This window comes from Atractosteus spatula, chromosome 6, assembly GCF_055471065.1.
Source record: "Atractosteus spatula isolate fAtrSpa1 chromosome 6, fAtrSpa1.hap1, whole genome shotgun sequence".
NCBI classification, from domain to species: Eukaryota; Metazoa; Chordata; class Actinopteri; order Semionotiformes; family Lepisosteidae; genus Atractosteus; species Atractosteus spatula.
In genome coordinates, this window is record NC_142711.1 from 14764751 (window position 1) to 14789943 (window position 25193).

The 25193-nt window shown below is 52.0% G+C and overlaps 47 non-coding genes across 47 annotated transcripts; 18 read left to right on the top strand and 29 right to left on the bottom strand.

Moving 5' to 3' along the window:
• Positions 1-416: 416 nt before the first annotated feature.
• trnag-ccc (transfer RNA glycine (anticodon CCC)) lies at positions 417-487 on the bottom strand. Its single transcript has one exon. It is a non-coding gene; the product is annotated as a tRNA-Gly (tRNA).
• Positions 488-834: 347 nt separating this feature from the next.
• On the bottom strand, positions 835-907 carry trnak-uuu (transfer RNA lysine (anticodon UUU)). Its single transcript has one exon. It is a non-coding gene; the product is annotated as a tRNA-Lys (tRNA).
• Positions 908-1114: 207 nt separating this feature from the next.
• Positions 1115-1202, top strand: trnay-gua (transfer RNA tyrosine (anticodon GUA)). The gene is given in 2 exon segments: positions 1115-1151; positions 1167-1202. It is a non-coding gene; the product is annotated as a tRNA-Tyr (tRNA).
• Positions 1203-1700: 498 nt separating this feature from the next.
• trnag-ccc (transfer RNA glycine (anticodon CCC)) lies at positions 1701-1771 on the bottom strand. Its single transcript has one exon. It is a non-coding gene; the product is annotated as a tRNA-Gly (tRNA).
• A 347-nt stretch (positions 1772-2118) lies between these two features.
• On the bottom strand, positions 2119-2191 carry trnak-uuu (transfer RNA lysine (anticodon UUU)). The gene has a single exon. It is a non-coding gene; the product is annotated as a tRNA-Lys (tRNA).
• Positions 2192-2398: 207 nt separating this feature from the next.
• Positions 2399-2486, top strand: trnay-gua (transfer RNA tyrosine (anticodon GUA)). The gene is given in 2 exon segments: positions 2399-2435; positions 2451-2486. It is a non-coding gene; the product is annotated as a tRNA-Tyr (tRNA).
• Positions 2487-2984: 498 nt separating this feature from the next.
• Positions 2985-3055, bottom strand: trnag-ccc (transfer RNA glycine (anticodon CCC)). The gene has a single exon. It is a non-coding gene; the product is annotated as a tRNA-Gly (tRNA).
• A 627-nt stretch (positions 3056-3682) lies between these two features.
• On the top strand, positions 3683-3770 carry trnay-gua (transfer RNA tyrosine (anticodon GUA)). The gene is given in 2 exon segments: positions 3683-3719; positions 3735-3770. It is a non-coding gene; the product is annotated as a tRNA-Tyr (tRNA).
• Positions 3771-4686: 916 nt separating this feature from the next.
• trnak-uuu (transfer RNA lysine (anticodon UUU)) lies at positions 4687-4759 on the bottom strand. The gene has a single exon. It is a non-coding gene; the product is annotated as a tRNA-Lys (tRNA).
• A 207-nt stretch (positions 4760-4966) lies between these two features.
• trnay-gua (transfer RNA tyrosine (anticodon GUA)) lies at positions 4967-5054 on the top strand. The gene is given in 2 exon segments: positions 4967-5003; positions 5019-5054. It is a non-coding gene; the product is annotated as a tRNA-Tyr (tRNA).
• Positions 5055-5552: 498 nt separating this feature from the next.
• trnag-ccc (transfer RNA glycine (anticodon CCC)) lies at positions 5553-5623 on the bottom strand. Its single transcript has one exon. It is a non-coding gene; the product is annotated as a tRNA-Gly (tRNA).
• Positions 5624-5970: 347 nt separating this feature from the next.
• trnak-uuu (transfer RNA lysine (anticodon UUU)) lies at positions 5971-6043 on the bottom strand. Its single transcript has one exon. It is a non-coding gene; the product is annotated as a tRNA-Lys (tRNA).
• Positions 6044-6250: 207 nt separating this feature from the next.
• Positions 6251-6338, top strand: trnay-gua (transfer RNA tyrosine (anticodon GUA)). The gene is given in 2 exon segments: positions 6251-6287; positions 6303-6338. It is a non-coding gene; the product is annotated as a tRNA-Tyr (tRNA).
• Positions 6339-6836: 498 nt separating this feature from the next.
• On the bottom strand, positions 6837-6907 carry trnag-ccc (transfer RNA glycine (anticodon CCC)). The gene has a single exon. It is a non-coding gene; the product is annotated as a tRNA-Gly (tRNA).
• Positions 6908-7254: 347 nt separating this feature from the next.
• On the bottom strand, positions 7255-7327 carry trnak-uuu (transfer RNA lysine (anticodon UUU)). Its single transcript has one exon. It is a non-coding gene; the product is annotated as a tRNA-Lys (tRNA).
• A 207-nt stretch (positions 7328-7534) lies between these two features.
• Positions 7535-7622, top strand: trnay-gua (transfer RNA tyrosine (anticodon GUA)). The gene is given in 2 exon segments: positions 7535-7571; positions 7587-7622. It is a non-coding gene; the product is annotated as a tRNA-Tyr (tRNA).
• Positions 7623-8538: 916 nt separating this feature from the next.
• Positions 8539-8611, bottom strand: trnak-uuu (transfer RNA lysine (anticodon UUU)). The gene has a single exon. It is a non-coding gene; the product is annotated as a tRNA-Lys (tRNA).
• Positions 8612-8818: 207 nt separating this feature from the next.
• Positions 8819-8906, top strand: trnay-gua (transfer RNA tyrosine (anticodon GUA)). Its single transcript is given in 2 exon segments — positions 8819-8855; positions 8871-8906. It is a non-coding gene; the product is annotated as a tRNA-Tyr (tRNA).
• A 498-nt stretch (positions 8907-9404) lies between these two features.
• trnag-ccc (transfer RNA glycine (anticodon CCC)) lies at positions 9405-9475 on the bottom strand. Its single transcript has one exon. It is a non-coding gene; the product is annotated as a tRNA-Gly (tRNA).
• Positions 9476-9822: 347 nt separating this feature from the next.
• trnak-uuu (transfer RNA lysine (anticodon UUU)) lies at positions 9823-9895 on the bottom strand. Its single transcript has one exon. It is a non-coding gene; the product is annotated as a tRNA-Lys (tRNA).
• A 207-nt stretch (positions 9896-10102) lies between these two features.
• On the top strand, positions 10103-10190 carry trnay-gua (transfer RNA tyrosine (anticodon GUA)). Its single transcript is given in 2 exon segments — positions 10103-10139; positions 10155-10190. It is a non-coding gene; the product is annotated as a tRNA-Tyr (tRNA).
• A 1196-nt stretch (positions 10191-11386) lies between these two features.
• Positions 11387-11474, top strand: trnay-gua (transfer RNA tyrosine (anticodon GUA)). The gene is given in 2 exon segments: positions 11387-11423; positions 11439-11474. It is a non-coding gene; the product is annotated as a tRNA-Tyr (tRNA).
• A 916-nt stretch (positions 11475-12390) lies between these two features.
• Positions 12391-12463, bottom strand: trnak-uuu (transfer RNA lysine (anticodon UUU)). The gene has a single exon. It is a non-coding gene; the product is annotated as a tRNA-Lys (tRNA).
• Positions 12464-12670: 207 nt separating this feature from the next.
• trnay-gua (transfer RNA tyrosine (anticodon GUA)) lies at positions 12671-12758 on the top strand. The gene is given in 2 exon segments: positions 12671-12707; positions 12723-12758. It is a non-coding gene; the product is annotated as a tRNA-Tyr (tRNA).
• A 498-nt stretch (positions 12759-13256) lies between these two features.
• trnag-ccc (transfer RNA glycine (anticodon CCC)) lies at positions 13257-13327 on the bottom strand. The gene has a single exon. It is a non-coding gene; the product is annotated as a tRNA-Gly (tRNA).
• Positions 13328-13674: 347 nt separating this feature from the next.
• On the bottom strand, positions 13675-13747 carry trnak-uuu (transfer RNA lysine (anticodon UUU)). The gene has a single exon. It is a non-coding gene; the product is annotated as a tRNA-Lys (tRNA).
• Positions 13748-13954: 207 nt separating this feature from the next.
• trnay-gua (transfer RNA tyrosine (anticodon GUA)) lies at positions 13955-14042 on the top strand. The gene is given in 2 exon segments: positions 13955-13991; positions 14007-14042. It is a non-coding gene; the product is annotated as a tRNA-Tyr (tRNA).
• Positions 14043-14540: 498 nt separating this feature from the next.
• Positions 14541-14611, bottom strand: trnag-ccc (transfer RNA glycine (anticodon CCC)). Its single transcript has one exon. It is a non-coding gene; the product is annotated as a tRNA-Gly (tRNA).
• A 347-nt stretch (positions 14612-14958) lies between these two features.
• Positions 14959-15031, bottom strand: trnak-uuu (transfer RNA lysine (anticodon UUU)). The gene has a single exon. It is a non-coding gene; the product is annotated as a tRNA-Lys (tRNA).
• A 207-nt stretch (positions 15032-15238) lies between these two features.
• trnay-gua (transfer RNA tyrosine (anticodon GUA)) lies at positions 15239-15326 on the top strand. The gene is given in 2 exon segments: positions 15239-15275; positions 15291-15326. It is a non-coding gene; the product is annotated as a tRNA-Tyr (tRNA).
• A 1196-nt stretch (positions 15327-16522) lies between these two features.
• On the top strand, positions 16523-16610 carry trnay-gua (transfer RNA tyrosine (anticodon GUA)). Its single transcript is given in 2 exon segments — positions 16523-16559; positions 16575-16610. It is a non-coding gene; the product is annotated as a tRNA-Tyr (tRNA).
• A 497-nt stretch (positions 16611-17107) lies between these two features.
• Positions 17108-17178, bottom strand: trnag-ccc (transfer RNA glycine (anticodon CCC)). The gene has a single exon. It is a non-coding gene; the product is annotated as a tRNA-Gly (tRNA).
• Positions 17179-18379: 1201 nt separating this feature from the next.
• On the bottom strand, positions 18380-18450 carry trnag-ccc (transfer RNA glycine (anticodon CCC)). The gene has a single exon. It is a non-coding gene; the product is annotated as a tRNA-Gly (tRNA).
• Positions 18451-18797: 347 nt separating this feature from the next.
• Positions 18798-18870, bottom strand: trnak-uuu (transfer RNA lysine (anticodon UUU)). Its single transcript has one exon. It is a non-coding gene; the product is annotated as a tRNA-Lys (tRNA).
• Positions 18871-19077: 207 nt separating this feature from the next.
• trnay-gua (transfer RNA tyrosine (anticodon GUA)) lies at positions 19078-19165 on the top strand. The gene is given in 2 exon segments: positions 19078-19114; positions 19130-19165. It is a non-coding gene; the product is annotated as a tRNA-Tyr (tRNA).
• A 498-nt stretch (positions 19166-19663) lies between these two features.
• Positions 19664-19734, bottom strand: trnag-ccc (transfer RNA glycine (anticodon CCC)). The gene has a single exon. It is a non-coding gene; the product is annotated as a tRNA-Gly (tRNA).
• Positions 19735-20081: 347 nt separating this feature from the next.
• trnak-uuu (transfer RNA lysine (anticodon UUU)) lies at positions 20082-20154 on the bottom strand. Its single transcript has one exon. It is a non-coding gene; the product is annotated as a tRNA-Lys (tRNA).
• Positions 20155-20361: 207 nt separating this feature from the next.
• trnay-gua (transfer RNA tyrosine (anticodon GUA)) lies at positions 20362-20449 on the top strand. Its single transcript is given in 2 exon segments — positions 20362-20398; positions 20414-20449. It is a non-coding gene; the product is annotated as a tRNA-Tyr (tRNA).
• A 498-nt stretch (positions 20450-20947) lies between these two features.
• Positions 20948-21018, bottom strand: trnag-ccc (transfer RNA glycine (anticodon CCC)). Its single transcript has one exon. It is a non-coding gene; the product is annotated as a tRNA-Gly (tRNA).
• Positions 21019-21365: 347 nt separating this feature from the next.
• trnak-uuu (transfer RNA lysine (anticodon UUU)) lies at positions 21366-21438 on the bottom strand. Its single transcript has one exon. It is a non-coding gene; the product is annotated as a tRNA-Lys (tRNA).
• Positions 21439-21645: 207 nt separating this feature from the next.
• trnay-gua (transfer RNA tyrosine (anticodon GUA)) lies at positions 21646-21733 on the top strand. Its single transcript is given in 2 exon segments — positions 21646-21682; positions 21698-21733. It is a non-coding gene; the product is annotated as a tRNA-Tyr (tRNA).
• Positions 21734-22231: 498 nt separating this feature from the next.
• On the bottom strand, positions 22232-22302 carry trnag-ccc (transfer RNA glycine (anticodon CCC)). The gene has a single exon. It is a non-coding gene; the product is annotated as a tRNA-Gly (tRNA).
• A 627-nt stretch (positions 22303-22929) lies between these two features.
• trnay-gua (transfer RNA tyrosine (anticodon GUA)) lies at positions 22930-23017 on the top strand. Its single transcript is given in 2 exon segments — positions 22930-22966; positions 22982-23017. It is a non-coding gene; the product is annotated as a tRNA-Tyr (tRNA).
• Positions 23018-23515: 498 nt separating this feature from the next.
• On the bottom strand, positions 23516-23586 carry trnag-ccc (transfer RNA glycine (anticodon CCC)). Its single transcript has one exon. It is a non-coding gene; the product is annotated as a tRNA-Gly (tRNA).
• Positions 23587-23933: 347 nt separating this feature from the next.
• Positions 23934-24006, bottom strand: trnak-uuu (transfer RNA lysine (anticodon UUU)). Its single transcript has one exon. It is a non-coding gene; the product is annotated as a tRNA-Lys (tRNA).
• A 207-nt stretch (positions 24007-24213) lies between these two features.
• On the top strand, positions 24214-24301 carry trnay-gua (transfer RNA tyrosine (anticodon GUA)). Its single transcript is given in 2 exon segments — positions 24214-24250; positions 24266-24301. It is a non-coding gene; the product is annotated as a tRNA-Tyr (tRNA).
• A 498-nt stretch (positions 24302-24799) lies between these two features.
• On the bottom strand, positions 24800-24870 carry trnag-ccc (transfer RNA glycine (anticodon CCC)). The gene has a single exon. It is a non-coding gene; the product is annotated as a tRNA-Gly (tRNA).
• Between the last annotated feature and the right edge of the window lie 323 nt (positions 24871-25193).

The window sequence follows — 25193 nt, forward strand, 5'->3', positions numbered from 1 at the left end:
GACATTAGAGCGGGGTCGCCATCGTTAGAATTCTGCATTCTACTGCTCGCGTCTGCTAAGCTTTCCTTTTGCAAAACACTGCGTCATTGCTGGTGCGTTCAAAACCTAGTCGCAAAGACAAGTGAGACTAAAGGAGGCGCTCGGTGGAGCCCATCGCCGGCACCCTTTCTGTAAGCTTCACCATTGCAGTAGACGTTTGAGTACAAAGCTGTTAAAGAGGAGGCAAGGTATAGCCCCAGAAGGCAAGCAGCACCTTCTGTATTGATTGTCATTCATCCAGTAACCACTTCCTCCTACTCAATCCGTTGAGGCTTTGATACGCAAAGTTTTCCTCAGCAGGGGCCAGCAATCACCCAGAGTCACACCTCACCCATTAATCAGTGCTTGCTCCAACGCCCACAAGCTAGAGTCCAGGCTGCGCCAGCCGGGAATCGAACCCGGGTCGCAAGAATGGGAATCTTGCATGATACCACTACACCACTGGCGCCCACGGAAAGGGCTTGCTCACACCACAGTTTAAGCCTCTTATCCTCCCACAGGCAAAAGGGAGCAAAGGCCTTCTTTTTGCCCAGCCCACACACCCCACAATTACCTCTGCCCTGCCTAATTTGAAGCTTTGGGAATTTGCAACGACAAGAGCCGACGGAAGAGGAAAAAAATGCCAAAGACGTACCACCATTGTTTCACTGTCGTCTTCCAGGCCCCTTTGACTACGTCCAGGACAAACAGCACACAAGGACCTCTGCGTTGCTAATGTGGAATTCTGTGCCCTTACAATGAGGAGGGCCGCAAACAAAAGCCCAGTGGGTGGGGCTTAGACCAGAGTCACCATAACACCCGAACAGGGACTTGAACCCTGGACCCTCAGATTAAAAGTCTGATGCTCTACCGACTGAGCTACCCGGGCTCTACGGCAGAAGGAGGAGCAGCAGCAGGGACATACAGGATCCTCAAAGGCCACATATTTGGTCCACTGAAGAGAGCAAGCCGAGGAAACGACAAAGAGCCCAGGAATCTCTGTTAGATCCAACATGACACAGTGCTGTGCTTTCCAAAGAACAGGAACTCCACCCTGCCTCGGGCTGTGAACGGCAGAGAGAGGACACGCACCGCTCCCTCGATAGCTCAGTTGGTAGAGCGGAGGACTGTAGTGGAGAACGCCAGACATCCTTAGGTCGCTGGTTCGAATCCGGCTCGAGGGACGCTTCCGTTTTGGCCTTTGACAATCAAGAAACAAGGAGAAAATGAGCAAATCTGTCTCTCGCTTGGACCGTAAGCTGGTCAGACATTAGAGCGGGGTCGCCATCGTTAGAATTCTGCATTCTACTGCTCGCGTCTGCTAAGCTTTCCTTTTGCAAAACACTGCGTCATTGCTGGTGCGTTCAAAACCTAGTCGCAAAGACAAGTGAGACTAAAGGAGGCGCTCGGTGGAGCCCATCGCCGGCACCCTTTCTGTAAGCTTCACCATTGCAGTAGACGTTTGAGTACAAAGCTGTTAAAGAGGAGGCAAGGTATAGCCCCAGAAAGCAAGCAGCACCTTCTGTATTGATTGTCATTCATCCAGTAACCACTTCCTCCTACTCAATCCGTTGAGGCTTTGATATGCAAAGTTCTCCTCAGCAGGGGCCAGCAATCACCCAGAGTCACACCTCACCCATTAATCAGTGCTTGCTCCAACGCCCACAAGCTAGAGCCCAGGCTGCGCCAGCCGGGAATCGAACCCGGGTCGCAAAAATGGGAATCTTGCATGATACCACTACACCACTGGCGCCCACGGAAAGGGCTTGCTCACACCACAGTTTAAGCCTCTTATCCTCCCACAGGCAAAAGGGAGCAAAGGCCTTCTTTTTGCCCAGCCCACACACCCCACAATTACCTCTGCCCTGCCTAATTTGAAGCTTTGGGAATTTGCAACGACAAGAGCCGACGGAAGAGGAAAAAAATGCCAAAGACGTACCACCATTGTTTCACTGTCGTCTTCCAGGCCCCTTTGACTACGTCCAGGACAAACAGCACACAAGGACCTCTGCGTTGCTAATGTGGAATTCTGTGCCCTTACAATGAGGAGGGCCGCAAACAAAAGCCCAGTGGGTGGGGCTTAGACCAGAGTCACCATAACACCCGAACAGGGACTTGAACCCTGGACCCTCAGATTAAAAGTCTGATGCTCTACCGACTGAGCTACCCGGGCTCTACGGCAGAAGGAGGAGCAGCAGCAGGGACATACAGGATCCTCAAAGGCCACATATTTGGTCCACTGAAGAGAGCAAGCCGAGGAAACGACAAAGAGCCCAGGAATCTCTGTTAGATCCAACATGACACAGTGCTGTGCTTTCCAAAGAACAGGAACTCCACCCTGCCTCGGGCTGTGAACGGCAGAGAGAGGACACGCACCGCTCCCTCGATAGCTCAGTTGGTAGAGCGGAGGACTGTAGTGGAGAACGCCAGACATCCTTAGGTCGCTGGTTCGAATCCGGCTCGAGGGACGCTTCCGTTTTGGCCTTTGACAATCAAGAAACAAGGAGAAAATGAGCAAATCTGTCTCTCGCTTGGACCGTAAGCTGGTCAGACATTAGAGCGGGGTCGCCATCGTTAGAATTCTGCATTCTACTGCTCGCGTCTGCTAAGCTTTCCTTTTGCAAAACACTGCGTCATTGCTGGTGCGTTCAAAACCTAGTCGCAAAGACAAGTGAGACTAAAGGAGGCGCTCGGTGGAGCCCATCGCCGGCACCCTTTCTGTAAGCTTCACCATTGCAGTAGACGTTTGAGTACAAAGCTGTTAAAGAGGAGGCAAGGTATAGCCCCAGAAAGCAAGCAGCACCTTCTGTATTGATTGTCATTCATCCAGTAACCACTTCCTTCTACTCAATCCGTTGAGGCTTTGATATGCAAAGTTTTCCTCAGCAGGGGCCAGCAATCACCCAGAGTCACACCTCACCCATTAATCAGTGCTTGCTCCAACGCCCACAAGCTAGAGCCCAGGCTGCGCCAGCTGGGAATCAAACCCAGGTCACAAGAATGGGAATCTTGCATGATACCACTACACCACTGGTGCCCACGGAAAGAGCTTGCTCACACCACAGTTTAAGCCTCTTATCCTCCCACAGGCAAAAGGGAGCAAAGGCCTTCTTTTTGCCCAGCCCACACACCCCACAATTACCTCTGCCCTGCCTAATTTGAAGCTTTGGGAATTTGCAACGACAAGAGCCGACGGAAGAGGAAAAAAATGCCAAAGACGTACCACCATTGTTTCACTGTCGTCTTCCAGGCCCCTTTGACTACGTCCAGGACAAACAGCACACAAGGACCTCTGCGTTGCTAATGTGGAATTCTGTGCCCTTACAATGAGGAGGGCCGCAAACAAAAGCCCAGTGGGTGAGGCTTAGACCAGAGTCACCATAACACCCGAACAGGGACTTGAACCCTGGACCCTCAGATTAAAAGTCTGATGCTTTACCGACTGAGCTACCCGGGCTCTACGGCAGAAGGAGGAGCAGCAGCAGGGACATACAGGATCCTCAAAGGCCACATATTTGGTCCACTGAAGAGAGCAAGCCGAGGAAACGACAAAGAGCCCAGGAATCTCTGTTAGATCCAACATGACACAGTGCTGTGCTTTCCAAAGAACAGGAACTCCACCCTGCCTCGGGCTGTGAACGGCAGAGAGAGGACACGCACTGCTCCCTCGATAGCTCAGTTGGTAGAGCGGAGGACTGTAGTGGAGAACGCCAGACATCCTTAGGTCGCTGGTTCGAATCCGGCTCGAGGGACGCTTCCGTTTTGGCCTTTGACAATCAAGAAACAAGGAGAAAATGAGCAAATCTGTCTCTCGCTTGGACCGTAAGCTGGTCAGACATTAGAGCGGGGTCGCCATCGTTAGAATTCTGCATTCTACTGCTCGCGTCTGCTAAGCTTTCCTTTTGCAAAACACTGCGTCATTGCTGGTGCGTTCAAAACCTAGTCGCAAAGACAAGTGAGACTAAAGGAGGCGCTCGGTGGAGCCCATCGCCGGCACCCTTTCTGTAAGCTTCACCATTGCAGTAGACGTTTGAGTACAAAGCTGTTAAAGAGGAGGCAAGGTATAGCCCCAGAAAGCAAGCAGCACCTTCTGTATTGATTGTCATTCATCCAGTAACCACTTCCTCCGACTCAATCCATTGAGGCTTTGATATGCAAAGTTTTCCTCAGCAGGGGCCAGCAATCACCCAGAGTCACACCTCACCCATTAATCAGTGCTTGCTCCAACGCCCACAAGCTAGAGCCCAGGCTGCGCCAGCCGGGAACCGAACCTGGGTCGCAAGAATGGGAATCTTGCATGATACCACTACACCACTGGCGCCCACGGAAAGAGCTTGCTCACACCACAGTTTAAGCCTCTTATCCTCCCACAGGCAAAAGGGAGCAAAGGCCTTCTTTTTGCCCAGCCCACACACCCCACAATTACCTCTGCCCTGCCTAATTTGAAGCTTTGGGAATTTGCAACGACAAGAGCCGACGGAAGAGGAAAAAAATGCCAAAGACGTACCACCATTGTTTCACTGTCGTCTTCCAGGCCCCTTTGACTACGTCCAGGACAAACAGCACACAAGGACCTCTGCGTTGCTAATGTGGAATTCTGTGCCCTTACAATGAGGAGGGCCGCAAACAAAAGCCCAGTGGGTGGGGCTTAGACCTGAGTCACCATAACACCCGAACAGGGACTTGAACCCTGGACCCTCAGATTAAAAGTCTGATGCTCTACCGACTGAGCTACCCGGGCTCTACGGCAGAGGGAGGAGCAGCAGCAGGGACATACAGGATCCTCAAAGGCCACATATTTGGTCTGCTGAAGAGAGCAAGCCGAGGAAACGACAAAGAGCCCAGGAATCTCTGTTAGATCCAACATGACACAGTGCTGTGCTTTCCAAAGAACAGGAACTCCACCCTGCCTCGGGCTGTGAACGGCAGAGAGAGGACACGCACCGCTCCCTCGATAGCTCAGTTGGTAGAGCGGAGGACTGTAGTGGAGAACGCCAGACATCCTTAGGTCGCTGGTTCGAATTCGGCTCGAGGGACGCTTCCGTTTTGGCCTTTGACAATCAAGAAACAAGAAGAAAATGAGCAAATCTGTCTCTCGCTTGGACCGTAAGCTGGTCAGACATTAGAGCGGGGTCGCCATCGTTAGAATTCTGCATTCTACTGCTCGCGTCTGCTAAGCTTTCCTTTTGCAAAACACTGCGTCATTGCTGGTGCGTTCAAAACCTAGTCGCAAAGACAAGTGAGACTAAAGGAGGCGCTCGGTGGAGCCCATCGCCGGCACCCTTTCTGTAAGCTTCACCATTGCAGTAGACGTTTGAGTACAAAGCTGTTAAAGAGGAGGCAAGGTATAGCCCCAGAAGGCAAGCAGCACCTTCTGTATTGATTGTCATTCATCCAGTAACCACTTCCTCCTACTCAATCCGTTGAGGCTTTGATACACAAAGTTTTCCTCAGCAGGGGCCAGCAATCACCCAGAGTCACACCTCACCCATTAATCAGTGCTTGCTCCAACGCCCATAAGCTAGAGCCCAGGCTGCGCCAGCCGGGAATCGAACCCGGGTCGCAAGAATGGGAATCTTGCATGATACCACTACACCACTGGCGCCCACGGAAAGGGCTTGCTCACACCACAGTTTAAGCCTCTTATCCTCCCACAGGCAAAAGGGAGCAAAGGCCTTCTTTTTGCCCAGCCCACACACCCCACAATTACCTCTGCCCTGCCTAATTTGAAGCTTTGGGAATTTGCAACGACAAGAGCCGACGGAAGAGGAAAAAAATGCCAAAGACGTACCACCATTGTTTCACTGTCGTCTTCCAGGCCCCTTTGACTACGTCCAGGACAAACAGCACACAAGGACCTCTGCGTTGCTAATGTGGAATTCTGTGCCCTTACAATGAGGAGGGCCGCAAACAAAAGCCCAGTGGGTGAGGCTTAGACCAGAGTCACCATAACACCCGAACAGGGACTTGAACCCTGGACCCTCAGATTAAAAGTCTGATGCTCTACCGACTGAGCTACCCGGGCTCTACGGCAGAAGGAGGAGCAGCAGCAGGGACATACAGGATCCTCAAAGGCCACATATTTGGTCCACTGAAGAGAGCAAGCCGAGGAAACGACAAAGAGCCCAGGAATCTCTGTTAGATCCAACATGACACAGTGCTGTGCTTTCCAAAGAACAGGAACTCCACCCTGCCTCGGGCTGTGAACAGCAGAGAGAGGACACGCACCGCTCCCTCGATAGCTCAGTTGGTAGAGCGGAGGACTGTAGTGGAGAACGCCAGACATCCTTAGGTCGCTGGTTTGAATCCGGCTCGAGGGACGCTTCCGTTTTGGCCTTTGACAATCAAGAAACAAGGAGAAAATGAGCAAATCTGTCTCTCGCTTGGACCGTAAGCTGGTCAGACATTAGAGCGGGGTCGCCATCGTTAGAATTCTGCATTCTACTGCTCGCGTCTGCTAAGCTTTCCTTTTGCAAAACACTGCGTCATTGCTGGTGCGTTCAAAACCTAGTCGCAAAGACAAGTGAGACTAAAGGAGGCGCTCGGTGGAGCCCATCGCCGGCACCCTTTCTGTAAGCTTCACCATTGCAGTAGACGTTTGAGTACAAAGCTGTTAAAGAGGAGGCAAGGTATAGCCCCAGAAGGCAAGCAGCACCTTCTGTATTGATTGTCATTCATCCAGTAACCACTTCCTCCTACTCAATCCGTTGAGGCTTTGATACGCAAAGTTTTCCTCAGCAGGGGCCAGCAATCACCCAGAGTCACACCTCACCCATTAATCAGTGCTTGCTCCAACGCCCACAAGCTAGAGCCCAGGCTGCGCCAGCCGGGAATCAAACCCGGGTCGCAAGAATGGGAATCTTGCATGATACCACTACACCACTGGTGCCCACGGAAAGAGCTTGCTCACACCACAGTTTAAGCCTCTTATCCTCCCACAGGCAAAAGGGAGCAAAGGCCTTCTTTTTGCCCAGCCCACACACCCCACAATTACCTCTGCCCTGCCTAATTTGAAGCTTTGGGAATTTGCAACGACAAGAGCCGACGGAAGAGGAAAAAAATGTCAAAGACGTACCACCATTGTTTCACTGTCGTCTTCCAGGCCCCTTTGACTACGTCCAGGACAAACAGCACACAAGGACCTCTGCGTTGCTAATGTGGAATTCTGTGCCCTTACAATGAGGAGGGCCGCAAACAAAAGCCCAGTGGGTGAGGCTTAGACCAGAGTCACCATAACACCCGACCAGGGACTTGAACCCTGGACCCTCAGATTAAAAGTCTGATGCTCTACCGACTGAGCTACCCGGGCTCTACGGCAGAAGGAGGAGCAGCAGCAGGGACATACAGGATCCTCAAAGGCCACATATTTGGTCCACTGAAGAGAGCAAGCCGAGGAAACGACAAAGAGCCCAGGAATCTCTGTTAGATCCAACATGACACAGTGCTGTGCTTTCCAAAGAACAGGAACTCCACCCTGCCTCGGGCTGTGAACGGCAGAGAGAGGACACGCACCGCTCCCTCGATAGCTCAGTTGGTAGAGCGGAGGACTGTAGTGGAGAACGCCAGACATCCTTAGGTCGCTGGTTCGAATCCGGCTCGAGGGACGCTTCCGTTTTGGCCTTTGACAATCAAGAAACAAGGAGAAAATGAGCAAATCTGTCTCTCGCTTGGACCGTAAGCTGGTCAGACATTAGAGCGGGGTCGCCATCGTTAGAATTCTGCATTCTACTGCTCGCGTCTGCTAAGCTTTCCTTTTGCAAAACACTGCGTCATTGCTGGTGCGTTCAAAACCTAGTCGCAAAGACAAGTGAGACTAAAGGAGGCGCTCGGTGGAGCCCATCGCCGGCACCCTTTCTGTAAGCTTCACCATTGCAGTAGACGTTTGAGTACAAAGCTGTTAAAGAGGAGGCAAGGTATAGCCCCAGAAAGCAAGCAGCACCTTCTGTATTGATTGTCATTCATCCAGTAACCACTTCCTCCGACTCAATCCATTGAGGCTTTGATATGCAAAGTTTTCCTCAGCAGGGGCCAGCAATCACCCAGAGTCACACCTCACCCATTAATCAGTGCTTGCTCCAACGCCCACAAGCTAGAGCCCAGGCTGCGCCAGCCGGGAACCGAACCTGGGTCGCAAGAATGGGAATCTTGCATGATACCACTACACCACTGGCGCCCACGGAAAGAGCTTGCTCACACCACAGTTTAAGCCTCTTATCCTCCCACAGGCAAAAGGGAGCAAAGGCCTTCTTTTTGCCCAGCCCACACACCCCACAATTACCTCTGCCCTGCCTAATTTGAAGCTTTGGGAATTTGCAACGACAAGAGCCGACGGAAGAGGAAAAAAATGCCAAAGACGTACCACCATTGTTTCACTGTCGTCTTCCAGGCCCCTTTGACTACGTCCAGGACAAACAGCACACAAGGACCTCTGCGTTGCTAATGTGGAATTCTGTGCCCTTACAATGAGGAGGGCCGCAAACAAAAGCCCAGTGGGTGGGGCTTAGACCTGAGTCACCATAACACCCGAACAGGGACTTGAACCCTGGACCCTCAGATTAAAAGTCTGATGCTCTACCGACTGAGCTACCCGGGCTCTACGGCAGAGGGAGGAGCAGCAGCAGGGACATACAGGATCCTCAAAGGCCACATATTTGGTCTGCTGAAGAGAGCAAGCCGTGGAAACGACAAAGAGCCCAGGAATCTCTGTTAGATCCAACATGACACAGTGCTGTGCTTTCCAAAGAACAGGAACTCCACCCTGCCTCGGGCTGTGAACGGCAGAGAGAGGACATGCACCGCTCCCTCGATAGCTCAGTTGGTAGAGCGGAGGACTGTAGTGGAGAACGCCAGACATCCTTAGGTCGCTGGTTAGAATTCGGCTCGAGGGACGCTTCCGTTTTGGCCTTTGACAATCAAGAAACAAGAAGAAAATGAGCAAATCTGTCTCTCGCTTGGACCGTAAGCTGGTCAGACATTAGAGCGGGGTCGCCATCGTTAGAATTCTGCATTCTACTGCTCGCGTCTGCTAAGCTTTCCTTTTGCAAAACACTGCGTCATTGCTGGTGCGTTCAAAACCTAGTCGCAAAGACAAGTGAGACTAAAGGAGGCGCTCGGTGGAGCCCATCGCCGGCACCCTTTCTGTAAGCTTCACCATTGCAGTAGACGTTTGAGTACAAAGCTGTTAAAGAGGAGGCAAGGTATAGCCCCAGAAGGCAAGCAGCACCTTCTGTATTGATTGTCATTCATCCAGTAACCACTTCCTCCTACTCAATCCGTTGAGGCTTTGATACGCAAAGTTTTCCTCAGCAGGGGCCAGCAATCACCCAGAGTCACACCTCACCCATTAATCAGTGCTTGCTCCAACGCCCACAAGCTAGAGCCCAGGCTGCGCCAGCCGGGAATCGAACCCGGGTCGCAAGAATGGGAATCTTGCATGATACCACTACACCACTGGCGCCCACGGAAAGGGCTTGCTCACACCACAGTTTAAGCCTCTTATCCTCCCACAGGCAAAAGGGAGCAAAGGCCTTCTTTTTGCCCAGCCCACACACCCCACAATTACCTCTGCCCTGCCTAATTTGAAGCTTTGGGAATTTGCAACGACAAGAGCCGACGGAAGAGGAAAAAAATGCCAAAGACGTACCACCATTGTTTCACTGTCGTCTTCCAGGCCCCTTTGACTACGTCCAGGACAAACAGCACACAAGGACCTCTGCGTTGCTAATGTGGAATTCTGTGCCCTTACAATGAGGAGGGCCGCAAACAAAAGCCCAGTGGGTGAGGCTTAGACCAGAGTCACCATAACACCCGAACAGGGACTTGAACCCTGGACCCTCAGATTAAAAGTCTGATGCTCTACCGACTGAGCTACCCGGGCTCTACGGCAGAAGGAGGAGCAGCAGCAGGGACATTCAGGATCCTCAAAGGCCACATATTTGGTCCACTGAAGAGAGCAAGCCGAGGAAACGACAAAGAGCCCAGGAATCTCTGTTAGATCCAACATGACACAGTGCTGTGCTTTCCAAAGAACAGGAACTCCACCCTGCCTCGGGCTGTGAACAGCAGAGAGAGGACACGCACCGCTCCCTCGATAGCTCAGTTGGTAGAGCGGAGGACTGTAGTGGAGAACGCCAGACATCCTTAGGTCGCTGGTTCGAATCCGGCTCGAGGGACGCTTCCGTTTTGGCCTTTGACAATCAAGAAACAAGGAGAAAATGAGCAAATCTGTCTCTCGCTTGGACCGTAAGCTGGTCAGACATTAGAGCGGGGTCGCCATCGTTAGAATTCTGCATTCTACTGCTCGCGTCTGCTAAGCTTTCCTTTTGCAAAACACTGCGTCATTGCTGGTGCGTTCAAAACCTAGTCGCAAAGACAAGTGAGACTAAAGGAGGCGCTCGGTGGAGCCCATCGCCGGCACCCTTTCTGTAAGCTTCACCATTGCAGTAGACGTTTGAGTACAAAGCTGTTAAAGAGGAGGCAAGGTATAGCCCCAGAAAGCAAGCAGCACCTTCTGTATTGATTGTCATTCATCCAGTAACCACTTCCTCCGACTCAATCCATTGAGGCTTTGATATGCAAAGTTTTCCTCAGCAGGGGCCAGCAATCACCCAGAGTCACACCTCACCCATTAATCAGTGCTTGCTCCAACGCCCACAAGCTAGAGCCCAGGCTGCGCCAGCCGGGAACCGAACCTGGGTCGCAAGAATGGGAATCTTGCATGATACCACTACACCACTGGCGCCCACAGAAAGAGCTTGCTCACACCACAGTTTAAGCCTCTTATCCTCCCACAGGCAAAAGGGAGCAAAGGCCTTCTTTTTGCCCAGCCCACACACCCCACAATTACCTCTGCCCTGCCTAATTTGAAGCTTTGGGAATTTGCAACGACAAGAGCCGACGGAAGAGGAAAAAAATGCCAAAGACGTACCACCATTGTTTCACTGTCGTCTTCCAGGCCCCTTTGACTACGTCCAGGACAAACAGCACACAAGGACCTCTGCGTTGCTAATGTGGAATTCTGTGCCCTTACAATGAGGAGGGCCGCAAACAAAAGCCCAGTGGGTGGGGCTTAGACCTGAGTCACCATAACACCCGAACAGGGACTTGAACCCTGGACCCTCAGATTAAAAGTCTGATGTTCTACCGACTGAGCTACCCGGGCTCTACGGCAGAAGGAGGAGCAGCAGCAGGGACATACAGGATCCTCAAAGGCCACATATTTGGTCTGCTGAAGAGAGCAAGCCGAGGAAACGACAAAGAGCCCAGGAATCTCTGTTAGATCCAACATGACACAGTGCTGTGCTTTCCAAAGAACAGGAACTCCACCCTGCCTCGGGCTGTGAACGGCAGAGAGAGGACACGCACTGCTCCCTCGATAGCTCAGTTGGTAGAGCAGAGGACTGTAGTGGAGAACGCCAGACATCCTTAGGTCGCTGGTTCGAATCCGGCTCGAGGGACGCTTCCGTTTTGGCCTTTGACAATCAAGAAACAACGAGAAAATGAGCAAATCTGTCTCTCGCTTGGACCGTAAGCTGGTCAGACATTAGAGCGGGGTCGCCATCGTTAGAATTCTGCATTCTACTGCTCGCGTCTGCTAAGCTTTCCTTTTGCAAAACACTGCGTCATTGCTGGTGCGTTCAAAACCTAGTCGCAAAGACAAGTGAGACTAAAGGAGGCGCTCGGTGGAGCCCATCGCCGGCACCCTTTCTGTAAGCTTCACCATTGCAGTAGACGTTTGAGTACAAAGCTGTTGAAGAGGAGGCAAGGTATAGCCCCAGAAAGCAAGCAGCACCTTCTGTATTGATTGTCATTCATCCAGTAACCACTTCCTCCGACTCAATCCGTTGAGGCTTTGATATGCAAAGTTTTCCTCAGCAGGGGCCAGCAATCACCCAGAGTCACACCTCACCCATTAATCAGTGCTTGCTCCAACGCCCACAAGCTAGAGCCCAGGCTGCGCCAGCCGGGAACCGAACCTGGGTCGCAAGAATGGGAATCTTGCATGATACCACTACACCACTGGCGCCCACGGAAAGAGCTTGCTCACACCACAGTTTAAGCCTCTTATCCTCCCACAGGCAAAAGGGAGCAAAGGCCTTCTTTTTGCCCAGCCCACACACCCCACAATTACCTCTGCCCTGCCTAATTTGAAGCTTTGGGAATTTGCAACGACAAGAGCCGACGGAAGAGGAAAAAAATGCCAAAGACGTACCACCATTGTTTCACTGTCGTCTTCCAGGCCCCTTTGACTACGTCCAGGACAAACAGCACACAAGGACCTCTGCGTTGCTAATGTGGAATTCTGTGCCCTTACAATGAGGAGGGCCGCAAACAAAAGCCCAGTGGGTGGGGCTTAGACCAGAGTCACCATAACACCCGAACAGGGACTTGAACCCTGGACCCTCAGATTAAAAGTCTGATGCTCTACCGACTGAGCTACCCGGGCTCTACGGCAGAAGGAGGAGCAGCAGCAGGGACATACAGGATCCTCAAAGGCCACATATTTGGTCCGCTGAAGAGAGCAAGCCGAGGAAACGACAAAGAGCCCAGGAATCTCTGTTAGATCCAACATGACACAGTGCTGTGCTTTCCAAAGAACAGGAACTCCACCCTGCCTCGGGCTGTGAACGGCAGAGAGAGGACACGCACCGCTCCCTCGATAGCTCAGTTGGTAGAGCGGAGGACTGTAGTGGAGAACGCCAGACATCCTTAGGTCGCTGGTTTGAATCCGGCTCGAGGGACGCTTCCGTTTTGGCCTTTGACAATCAAGAAACAAGAAGAAAATGAGCAAATCTGTCTCTCGCTTGGACCGTAAGCTGGTCAGACATTAGAGCGGGGTCGCCATCGTTAGAATTCTGCATTCTACTGCTCGCGTCTGCTAAGCTTTCCTTTTGCAAAACACTGCGTCATTGCTGGTGCGTTCAAAACCTAGTCGCAAAGACAAGTGAGACTAAAGGAGGCGCTCGGTGGAGCCCATCGCCGGCACCCTTTCTGTAAGCTTCACCATTGCAGTAGACGTTTGAGTACAAAGCTGTTAAAGAGGAGGCAAGGTATAGCCCCAGAAGGCAAGCAGCACCTTCTGTATTGATTGTCATTCATCCAGTAACCACTTCCTCCTACTCAATCCGTTGAGGCTTTGATACGCAAAGTTTTCCTCAGCAGGGGCCAGCAATCACCCAGAGTCACACCTCACCCATTAATCAGTGCTTGCTCCAACGCCCACAAGCTAGAGCCCAGGCTGCGCCAGCCGGGAATCGAACCCGGGTCGCAAGAATGGGAATCTTGCATGATACCACTACACCACTGGCGCCCACGGAAAGGGCTTGCTCACACCACAGTTTAAGCCTCTTATCCTCCCACAGGCAAAAGGGAGCAAAGGCCTTCTTTTTGCCCAGCCCACACACCCCACAATTACCTCTGCCCTGCCTAATTTGAAGCTTTGGGAATTTGCAACGACAAGAGCCGACGGAAGAGGAAAAAAATGCCAAAGACGTACCACCATTGTTTCACTGTCGTCTTCCAGGCCCCTTTGACTACGTCCAGGACAAACAGCACACAAGGACCTCTGCGTTGCTAATGTGGAATTCTGTGCCCTTACAATGAGGAGGGCCGCAAACAAAAGCCCAGTGGGTGGGGCTTAGACCAGAGTCACCATAACACCCGAACAGGGACTTGAACCCTGGGCCCTCAGATTAAAAGTCTGATGCTCTACCGACTGAGCTACCCGGGCTCTACGGCAGAAGGAGGAGCAGCAGCAGGGACATACAGGATCCTCAAAGGCCACATATTTGGTCCACTGAAGAGAGCAAGCCGAGGAAACGACAAAGAGCCCAGGAATCTCTGTTAGATCCAACATGACACAGTGCTGTGCTTTCCAAAGAACAGGAACTCCACCCTGCCTCGGGCTGTGAACGGCAGAGAGAGGACACGCACCGCTCCCTCGATAGCTCAGTTGGTAGAGCGGAGGACTGTAGTGGAGAACGCCAGACATCCTTAGGTCGCTGGTTCGAATCCGGCTCGAGGGACGCTTCCGTTTTGGCCTTTGACAATCAAGAAACAAGGAGAAAATGAGCAAATCTGTCTCTCGCTTGGACCGTAAGCTGGTCAGACATTAGAGCGGGGTCGCCATCGTTAGAATTCTGCATTCTACTGCTCGCGTCTGCTAAGCTTTCCTTTTGCAAAACACTGCGTCATTGCTGGTGCGTTCAAAACCTAGTCGCAAAGACAAGTGAGACTAAAGGAGGCGCTCGGTGGAGCCCATCGCCGGCACCCTTTCTGTAAGCTTCACCATTGCAGTAGACGTTTGAGTACAAAGCTGTTAAAGAGGAGGCAAGGTATAGCCCCAGAAAGCAAGCAGCACCTTCTGTATTGATTGTCATTCATCCAGTAACCACTTCCTCCTACTCAATCCGTTGAGGCTTTGATATGCAAAGTTCTCCTCAGCAGGGGCCAGCAATCACCCAGAGTCACACCTCACCCATTAATCAGTGCTTGCTCCAACGCCCACAAGCTAGAGCCCAGGCTGCGCCAGCCGGGAATCGAACCCGGGTCGCAAGAATGGGAATCTTGCATGATACCACTACACCACTGGCGCCCACGGAAAGAGCTTGCTCACACCACAGTTTAAGCCTCTTATCCTCCCACAGGCAAAAGGGAGCAAAGGCCTTCTTTTTGCCCAGCCCACACACCCCACAATTACCTCTGCCCTGCCTAATTTGAAGCTTTGGGAATTTGCAACGACAAGAGCCGACGGAAGAGGAAAAAAATGCCAAAGACGTACCACCATTGTTTCACTGTCGTCTTCCAGGCCCCTTTGACTACGTCCAGGACAAACAGCACACAAGGACCTCTGCGTTGCTAATGTGGAATGCTGTGCCCTTACAATGAGGAGGGCCGCAAACAAAAGCCCAGTGGGTGGGGCTTAGACCAGAGTCACCATAACACCCGAACAGGGACTTGAACCCTGGACCCTCAGATTAAAAGTCTGATGCTCTACCGACTGAGCTACCCGGGCTCTACGGCAGAAGGAGGAGCAGCAGCAGGGACATACAGGATCCTCAAAGGCCACATATTTGGTCCACTGAAGAGAGCAAGCCGAGGAAACGACAAAGAGCCCAGGAATCTCTGTTAGATCCAACATGACACAGTGCTGTGCTTTCCAAAGAACAGGAACTCCACCCTGCCTCGGGCTGTGAACGGCAGAGAGAGGACACGCACCGCTCCCTCGATAGCTCAGTTGGTAGAGCGGAGGACTGTAGTGGAGAACGCCAGACATCCTTAGGTCGCTGGTTCGAATCCGGCTCGAGGGACGCTTCCGTTTTGGCCTTTGACAATCAAGAAACAAGGAGAAAATGAGCAAATCTGTCTCTCGCTTGGACCGTAAGCTGGTCAGACATTAGAGCGGGGTCGCCATCGTTAGAATTCTGCATTCTACTGCTCGCGTCTGCTAAGCTTTCCTTTTGCAAAACACTGCGTCATTGCTGGTGCGTTCAAAACCTAGTCGCAAAGACAAGTGAGACTAAAGGAGGCGCTCGGTGGAGCCCATCGCCGGCACCCTTTCTGTAAGCTTCACCATTGCAGTAGACGTTTGAGTACAAAGCTGTTAAAGAGGAGGCAAGGTATAGCCCCAGAAAGCAAGCAGCACCTTCTGTATTGATTGTCATTCATCCAGTAACCACTTCCTCCGACTCAATCCATTGAGGCTTTGATATGCAAAGTTTTCCTCAGCAGGGGCCAGCAATCACCCAGAGTCACACCTCACCCATTAATCAGTGCTTGCTCCAACGCCCACAAGCTAGAGCCCAGGCTGCGCCAGCCGGGAACCGAACCTGGGTCGCAAGAATGGGAATCTTGCATGATACCACTACACCACTGGCGCCCACGGAAAGAGCTTGCTCACACCACAGTTTAAGCCTCTTATCCTCCCACAGGCAAAAGGGAGCAAAGGCCTTCTTTTTGCCCAGCCCACACACCCCACAATTACCTCTGCCCTGCCTAATTTGAAGCTTTGGGAATTTGCAACGACAAGAGCCGACGGAAGAGGAAAAAAATGCCAAAGACGTACCACCATTGTTTCACTGTCGTCTTCCAGGCCCCTTTGACTACGTCCAGGACAAACAGCACACAAGGACCTCTGCGTTGCTAATGTGGAATTCTGTGCCCTTACAATGAGGAGGGCCGCAAACAAAAGCCCAGTGGGTGGGGCTTAGACCTGAGTCACCATAACACCCGAACAGGGACTTGAACCCTGGACCCTCAGATTAAAAGTCTGATGCTCTACCGACTGAGCTACCCGGCCTCTACGGCAGAAGGAGGAGCAGCAGCAGGGACATACAGGATCCTCAAAGGCCACATATTTGGTCTGCTGAAGAGAGCAAGCCGAGGACACGACAAAGAGCCCAGGAATCTCTGTTAGATCCAACATGACACAGTGCTGTGCTTTCCAAAGAACAGGAACTCCACCCTGCCTCGGGCTGTGAACGGCAGAGAGAGGACACGCACCGCTCCCTCGATAGCTCAGTTGGTAGAGCGGAGGACTGTAGTGGAGAACGCCAGACATCCTTAGGTCGCTGGTTCGAATTCGGCTCGAGGGACGCTTCCGTTTTGGCCTTTGACAATCAAGAAACAAGAAGAAAATGAGCAAATCTGTCTCTCGCTTGGACCGTAAGCTGGTCAGACATTAGAGCGGGGTCGCCATCGTTAGAATTCTGCATTCTACTGCTCGCGTCTGCTAAGCTTTCCTTTTGCAAAACACTGCGTCATTGCTGGTGCGTTCAAAACCTAGTCGCAAAGACAAGTGAGACTAAAGGAGGCGCTCGGTGGAGCCCATCGCCGGCACCCTTTCTGTAAGCTTCACCATTGCAGTAGACGTTTGAGTACAAAGCTGTTAAAGAGGAGGCAAGGTATAGCCCCAGAAGGCAAGCAGCACCTTCTGTATTGATTGTCATTCATCCAGTAACCACTTCCTCCTACTCAATCCGTTGAGGCTTTGATACGCAAAGTTTTCCTCAGCAGGGGCCACAATCACCCAGAGTCACACCTCACCCATTAATCAGTGCTTGCTCCAACGCCCACAAGCTAGAGCCCAGGCTGCGCCAGCCGGGAATCGAACCCGGGTCGCAAGAATGGGAATCTTGCATGATACCACTACACCACTGGCGCCCACGAAAAGGGCTTGCTCACACCACAGTTTAAGCCTCTTATCCTCCCACAGGCAAAAGGGAGCAAAGGCCTTCTTTTTGCCCAGCCCACACACCCCACAATTACCTCTGCCCTGCCTAATTTGAAGCTTTGGGAATTTGCAACGACAAGAGCCGACGGAAGAGGAAAAAAATGCCAAAGACGTACCACCATTGTTTCACTGTCGTCTTCCAGGCCCCTTTGACTACGTCCAGGACAAACAGCACACAAGGACCTCTGCGTTGCTAATGTGGAATTCTGTGCCCTTACAATGAGGAGGGCCGCAAACAAAAGCCCAGTGGGTGAGGCTTAGACCAGAGTCACCATAACACCCGAACATGGACTTGAACCCTGGCCCCTCAGATTAAAAGTCTGATGCTCTACCGACTGAGCTACCCGGGCTCTACGGCAGAAGGAGGAGCAGCAGCAGGGACATACAGGATCCTCAAAGGCCACATATTTGGTCCACTGAAGAGAGCAAGCCGAGGAAACGACAAAGAGCCCAGGAATCTCTGTTAGATCCAACATGACACAGTGCTGTGCTTTCCAAAGAACAGGAACTCCACCCTGCCTCGGGCTGTGAACGGCAGAGAGAGGACCCACACAGCTCACTTGGTAGAGCGGAGGACTGTAGTGGAAAACGCCAAACATCCTTAGGTCGCTGGTTCGAATCCGGCTCGAGGGACGCTTCCGTTTTGGCCTTTGACAATCAAGAAACAAGAAGAAAATGAGCAAATCTGTCTCTCGCTTGGACCGTAAGCTGGTCAGACATTAGAGCGGGGTCGCCATCGTTAGAATTCTGCATTCTACTGCTCACGTCTGCTAAGCTTTCCTTTTGGAAAACACTGCGTCATTGCTGGTGCGTTCAAAACCTAGTCGCAAAGACAAGTGAGACTAAAGGAGGCGCTCGGTGGAGCCCATCGCCGGCACCCTTTCTGTAAGCTTCACCATTGCAGTAGACGTTTGAGTACAAAGCTGTTAAAGAGGAGGCAAGGTATAGCCCCAGAAAGCAAGCAGCACCTTCTGTATTGATTGTCATTCATCCAGTAACCACTTCCTCCTACTCAATCCGTTGAGGCTTTGATATGCAAAGTTTTCCTCAGCAGGGGCCAGCAATCACCCAGAGTCACACCTCACCCATTAATCAGTGCTTGCTCCAACGCCCACAAACTAGAGCCCAGGCTGCGCCAGCCGGGAATCGAACCCGGGTCGCAAGAATGGGAATCTTGCATGATACCACTACACCACTGGCGCCCACGGAAAGGGCTTGCTCACACCACAGTTTAAGCCTCTTATCCTCCCACAGGCAAAAGGGAGCAAAGGCCTTCTTTTTGCCCAGCCCACACACCCCACAATTACCTCTGCCCTGCCTAATTTGAAGCTTTGGGAATTTGCAACGACAAGAGCCGACGGAAGAGGAAAAAAATGCCAAAGACGTACCACCATTGTTTCACTGTCGTCTTCCAGGCCCCTTTGACTACGTCCAGGACAAACAGCACACAAGGACCTCTGCGTTGCTAATGTGGAATTCTGTGCCCTTACAATGAGGAGGGCCGCAAACAAAAGCCCAGTGGGTGGGGCTTAGACCAGAGTCACCATAACACCCGAACAGGGACTTGAACCCTGGACCCTCAGATTAAAAGTCTGATGCTCTACCGACTGAGCTACCCGGGCTCTACGGCAGAAGGAGGAGCAGCAGCAGGGACATACAGGATCCTCAAAGGCCACATATTTGGTCCACTGAAGAGAGCAAGCCGAGGAAACGACAAAGAGCCCAGGAATCTCTGTTAGATCCAACATGACACAGTGCTGTGCTTTCCAAAGAACAGGAACTCCACCCTGCCTCGGGCTGTGAACGGCAGAGAGAGGACACGCACCGCTCCCTCGATAGCTCAGTTGGTAGAGCGGAGGACTGTAGTGGCGAACGCCAGACATCCTTAGGTCGCTGGTTCGAATCCGGCTCGAGGGATGCTTCTGTTTTGGCCTTTGACAATCAAGAAACAAGAAGAAAATGAGCAAATCTGTCTCTCGCTTGGACCGTAAGCTGGTCAGACATTAGAGCGGGGTCGCCATCGTTAGAATTCTGCATTCTACTGCTCGCGTCTGCTAAGCTTTCCTTTTGCAAAACACTGCGTCATTGCTGGTGCGTTCAAAACCTAGTCGCAAAGACAAGTGAGACTAAAGGAGGCACTCGGTGGAGCCCATCGCCGGCACCCTTTCTGCAAGCTTCACCATTGCAGTAGACGTTTGAGTACAAAGCTGTTAAAGAGGAGGCAAGGTATAGCCCCAGAAAGCAAGCAGCACCTTTTGTATTGATTGTCATTCATCCAGTAACCACTTCCTCCTACTCAATCCGTTGAGGCTTTGATATGCAAAGTTTTCCTCAGCAGGGGCCAGCAATCACCCAGAATCACACCTCACCCATTAATCAGTGCTTGCTCCAACGCCCACAAGCTAGAGCCCAGGCTGCGCCAGCCGGGAATCGAACCCGGGTCGCAAGAATGGGAATCTTGCATGATACCACTACACTACTGGCGCCCACGGAAAGAGCTTGCTCACACCACAGTTTAAGCCTCTTATCCTCCCACAGGCAAAAGGGAGCAAAGGCCTTCTTTTTGCCCAGCCCACACACCCCACAATTACCTCTGCCCTGCCTAATTTGAAGCTTTGGGAATTTGCAACGACAAGAGCCGACGGAAGAGGAAAAAAATGCCAAAGACGTACCACCATTGTTTCACTGTCGTCTTCCAGGCCCCTTTGACTACGTCCAGGACAAACAGCACACAAGGACCTCTGCGTTGCTAATGTGGAATTCTGTGCCCTTACAATGAGGAGGGCCGCAAACAAAAGCCCAGTGGGTGGGGCTTAGACCAGAGTCACCATAACACCCGAACAGGGACTTGAACCCTGGACCCTCAGATTAAAAGTCTGATGCTCTACCGACTGAGCTACCCGGGCTCTACGGCAGAAGGAGGAGCAGCAGCAGGGACATACAGGATCCTCAAAGGCCACATATGTGGTCCACTGAAGAGAGCAAGCCGAGGAAACGACAAAGAGCCCAGGAATCTCTGTTAGATCCAACATGACACAGTGCTGTGCTTTCCAAAGAACAGGAACTCCACCCTGCCTCGGGCTGTGAACGGCAGAGAGAGGACACGCACCGCTCCCTCGATAGCTCAGTTGGTAGAGCGGAGGACTGTAGTGGAGAACGCCAGACATCCTTAGGTCGCTGGTTCGAATCCGGCTCGAGGGACGCTTCCGTTTTGGCCTTTGACAATCAAGAAACAAGAAGAAAATGAGCAAATCTGTCTCTCGCTTGGACCGTAAGCTGGTCAGACATTAGAGCGGGGTCGCCATTGTTAGAATTCTGCATTCTACTGCTCGCGTCTGCTAAGCTTTCCTTTTGCAAAACACTGCGTCATTGCTGGTGCGTTCAAAACCTAGTCGCAAAGACAAGTGAGACTAAAGGAGGCGCTCGGTGGAGCCCATCGCCGGCACCCTTTCTGTAAGCTTCACCATTGCAGTAGACGTTTGAGTACAAAGCTGTTAAAGAGGAGGCAAGGTATAGCCCCAGAAAGCAAGCAGCACCTTCTGTATTGATTGTCATTCATCCAGTAACCACTTCCTCCTACTCAATCCGTTGAGGCTTTGATATGCAAAGTTTTCCTCAGCAGGGGCCAGCAATCACCCAGAGTCACACCTCACCCATTAATCAGTGCTTGCTCCAACACCCACAAGCTAGAGCCCAGGCTGCGCCAGCTGGGAATCGAACCCGGGTCGCAAGAATGGGAATCTTGCATGATACCACTACACCACTGGCGCCCACGGAAAGGGCTTGCTCACACCACAGTTTAAGCCTCTTATCCTCCCACAGGCAAAAGGGAGCAAAGGCCTTCTTTTTGCCCAGCCCACACACCCCACAATTACCTCTGCCCTGCCTAATTTGAAGCTTTGGGAATTTGCAACGACAAGAGCCGACGGAAGAGGAAAAAAATGCCAAAGACGTACCACCATTGTTTCACTGTCGTCTTCCAGGCCCCTTTGACTACGTCCAGGACAAACAGCACACAAGGACCTCTGCGTTGCTAATGTGGAATTCTGTGCCCTTACAATGAGGAGGGCCGCAAACAAAAGCCCAGTGGGTGGGGCTTAGACCAGAGTCACCATAACACCCGAACAGGGACTTGAACCCTGGACCCTCAGATTAAAAGTCTGATGCTCTACCGACTGAGCTACCCAGGCTCTACGGCAGAAGGAGGAGCAGCAGCAGGGACATACAGGATCCTCAAAGGCCACATATTTGGTCCACTGAAGAGAGCAAGCCGAGGAAACGACAAAGAGCCCAGGAATCTCTGTTAGATCCAACATGACACAGTGCTGTGCTTTCCAAAGAACAGGAACTCCACCCTGCCTCGGGCTGTGAACGGCAGAGAGAGGACACGCACCGCTCCCTCGATAGCTCAGTTGGTAGAGCGGAGGACTGTAGTGGAGAACGCCAGACATCCTTAGGTCGCTGGTTCGAATCCGGCTCGAGGGACGCTTCCATTTTGGCCTTTGACAATCAAGAAATAAGGAGAAAATGAGCAAATCTGTCTCTCGCTTGGACCGTAAGCTGGTCAGACATTAGAGCGGGGTCGCCATCGTTAGAATTCTGCATTCTACTGCTCGCGTCTGCTAAGCTTTCCTTTTGCAAAACACTGCGTCATTGCTGGTGCGTTCAAAACCTAGTCGCAAAGACAAGTGAGACTAAAGGAGGCGCTCGGTGGAGCCCATCGCCGGCACCCTTTCTGTAAGCTTCACCATTGCAGTAGACGTTTGAGTACAAAGCTGTTAAAGAGGAGGCAAGGTATAGCCCCAGAAAGCAAGCAGCACCTTCTGTATTGATTGTCATTCATCCAGTAACCACTTCCTCCTACTCAATCCGTTGAGGCTTTGATATGCAAAGTTTTCCTCAGCAGGGGCCAGCAATCACCCAGAGTCACACCTCACCCATTAATCAGTGCTTGCTCCAACACCCACAAGCTAGAGCCCAGGCTGCGCCAGCTGGGAATCGAACCCGGGTCGCAAGAATGGGAATCTTGCATGATACCACTACACCACTGGCGCCCACGGAAAGGGCTTGCTCACACCACAGTTTAAGCCTCTTATCCTCCCACAGGCAAAAGGGAGCAAAGGCCTTCTTTTTGCCCAGCCCACACACCCCACAATTACCTCTGCCCTGCCTAATTTGAAGCTTTGGGAATTTGCAACGACAAGAGCCGACGGAAGAGGAAAAAAATGCCAAAGACGTACCACCATTGTTTCACTGTCGTCTTCCAGGCCCCTTTGACTACGTCCAGGACAAACAGCACACAAGGACCTCTGCGTTGCTAATGTGGAATTCTGTGCCCTTACAATGAGGAGGGCCGCAAACAAAAGCCCAGTGGGTGGGGCTTAGACCAGAGTCACCATAACACCCAAACAGGGACTTGAACCCTGGACCCTCAGATTAAAAGTCTGATGCTCTAACGACTGAGCTACCCGGGCTCTACGACAGAAGGAGGAGCAGCAGCAGGGACATACAGGATCCTCAAAGGCCACATATTTGGTCCACTGAAGAGAGCAAGCCGAGGAAACGACAAAGAGCCCAGGAATCTCTGTTAGATCCAACATGACACAGTGCTGTGCTTTCCAAAGAACAGGAACTCCACCCTGCCTCGGGCTGTGAATGGCAGAGAGAGGACACGCACCGATCCCTCGATAGCTCAGTTGGTAGAGCGGAGGACTGTAGTGGAGAACGCCAGACATCCTTAGGTCGCTGGTTCGAATCCGGCTCGAGGGACGCTTCCGTTTTGGCCTTTGACAATCAAGAAACAAGAAGAAAATGAGCAAATCTGTCTCTCGCTTGGACCGTAAGCTGGTCAGACATTAGAGCGGGGTCGCCATCGTTAGAATTCTGCATTCTACTGCTCGCGTCTGCTAAGCTTTCCTTTTGCAAAACACTGCGTCATTGCTGGTGCGTTCAAAACCTAGTCGCAAAGACAAGTGAGACTAAAGGAGGCGCTCGGTGGAGCCCATCGCCGGCACCCTTTCTGTAAGCTTCACCATTGCAGTAGACGTTTGAGTACAAAGCTGTTAAAGAGGAGGCAAGGTATAGCCCCAGAAAGCAAGCAGCACCTTCTGTATTGATTGTCATTCATCCAGTAGTCACTTCCTCCTACTCAATCCATTGAGGCTTTGATATGCAAAGTTTTCCTCAGCAGGGGCCAGCAATCACCCAGAGTCACACCTCACCCATTAATCAGTGCTTGCTCCAGCACCCACAAGCTAGAGCCCAGGCTGCGCCAGCCGGGAATCGAACCCAGGTCGCAAGAATGGGAATCTTGCATGATACCACTACACCAATGGCGCCCACGGGAAGAGCTTGCTCACACCACAGTTTAAGCCTCTTATCCTCCCACAGGCAAAAGGGAGCAAAGGCCTTCTTTTTGCCCAGCCCACACACCCCACAATTACCTCTGCCCTGCCTAATTTGAAGCTTTGGGAATTTGCAACGACAAGAGCCGACGGAAGAGGAAAAAAATGCCAAAGACGTACCACCATTGTTTCACTGTCGTCTTCCAGGCCCCTTTGACTACGTCCAGGACAAACAGCACACAAGGACCTCTGCGTTGCTAATGTGGAATTCTGTGCCCTTACAATGAGGAGGGCCGCAAACAAAAGCCCAGTGGGTGGGGCTTAGACCAGAGTCACCATAACACCCGAACAGGGACTTGAACCCTGGACCCTCAGATTAAAAGTCTGATGCTCTACCGACTGAGCTACCCAGGCTCTACGGCAGAAGGAGGAGCAGCAGCAGGGACATACAGGATCCTCAAAGGCCACATATTTGGTCCACTGAAGAGAGCAAGCCGAGGAAACGACAAAGAGCCCAGGAATCTCTGTTAGATCCAACATGACACAGTGCTGTGCTTTCCAAAGAACAGGAACTCCACCCTGCCTCGGGCTGTGAACGGCAGAGAGAGGACATGCACCGCTCCCTCGATAGCTCAGTTGGTAGAGCGGAGGACTGTAGTGGAGAACGCCAGACATCCTTAGGTCGCTGGTTCGAATCCGGCTCGAGGGACGCTTCCGTTTTGGCCTTTGACAATCAAGAAACAAGGAGAAAATGAGCAAATCTGTCTCTCGCTTGGACCGTAAGCTGGTCAGACATTAGAGCGGGGTCGCCATCGTTAGAATTCTGCATTCTACTGCTCGCGTCTGCTAAGCTTTCCTTTTGCAAAACACTGCGTCATTGCTGGTGCGTTCAAAACCTAGTCGCAAAGACAAGTGAGACTAAAGGAGGCGCTCGGTGGAGCCCATCGCCGGCACCCTTTCTGTAAGCTTCACCATTGCAGTAGACGTTTGAGTACAAAGCTGTTAAAGAGGAGGCAAGGTATAGCCCCAGAAAGCAAGCAGCACCTTCTGTATTGATTGTCATTCATCCAGTAACCACTTCCTCCTACTCAATCCGTTGAGGCTTTGATATGCAAAGTTTTCCTCAGCAGGGGCCAGCAATCACCCAGAGTCACACCTCACCCATTAATCAGTGCTTGCTCCAACACCCACAAGCTAGAGCCCAGGCTGCGCCAGCTGGGAATCGAACCCGGGTCGCAAGAATGGGAATCTTGCATGATACCACTACACCACTGGCGCCCACGGAAAGGGCTTGCTCACACCACAGTTTAAGCCTCTTATCCTCCCACAGGCAAAAGGGAGCAAAGGCCTTCTTTTTGCCCAGCCCACACACCCCACAATTACCTCTGCCCTGCCTAATTTGAAGCTTTGGGAATTTGCAACGACAAGAGCCGACGGAAGAGGAAAAAAATGCCAAAGACGTACCACCATTGTTTCACTGTCGTCTTCCAGGCCCCTTTGACTACGTCCAGGACAAACAGCACACAAGGACCTCTGCGTTGCTAATGTGGAATTCTGTGCCCTTACAATGAGGAGGGCCGCAAACAAAAGCCCAGTGGGTG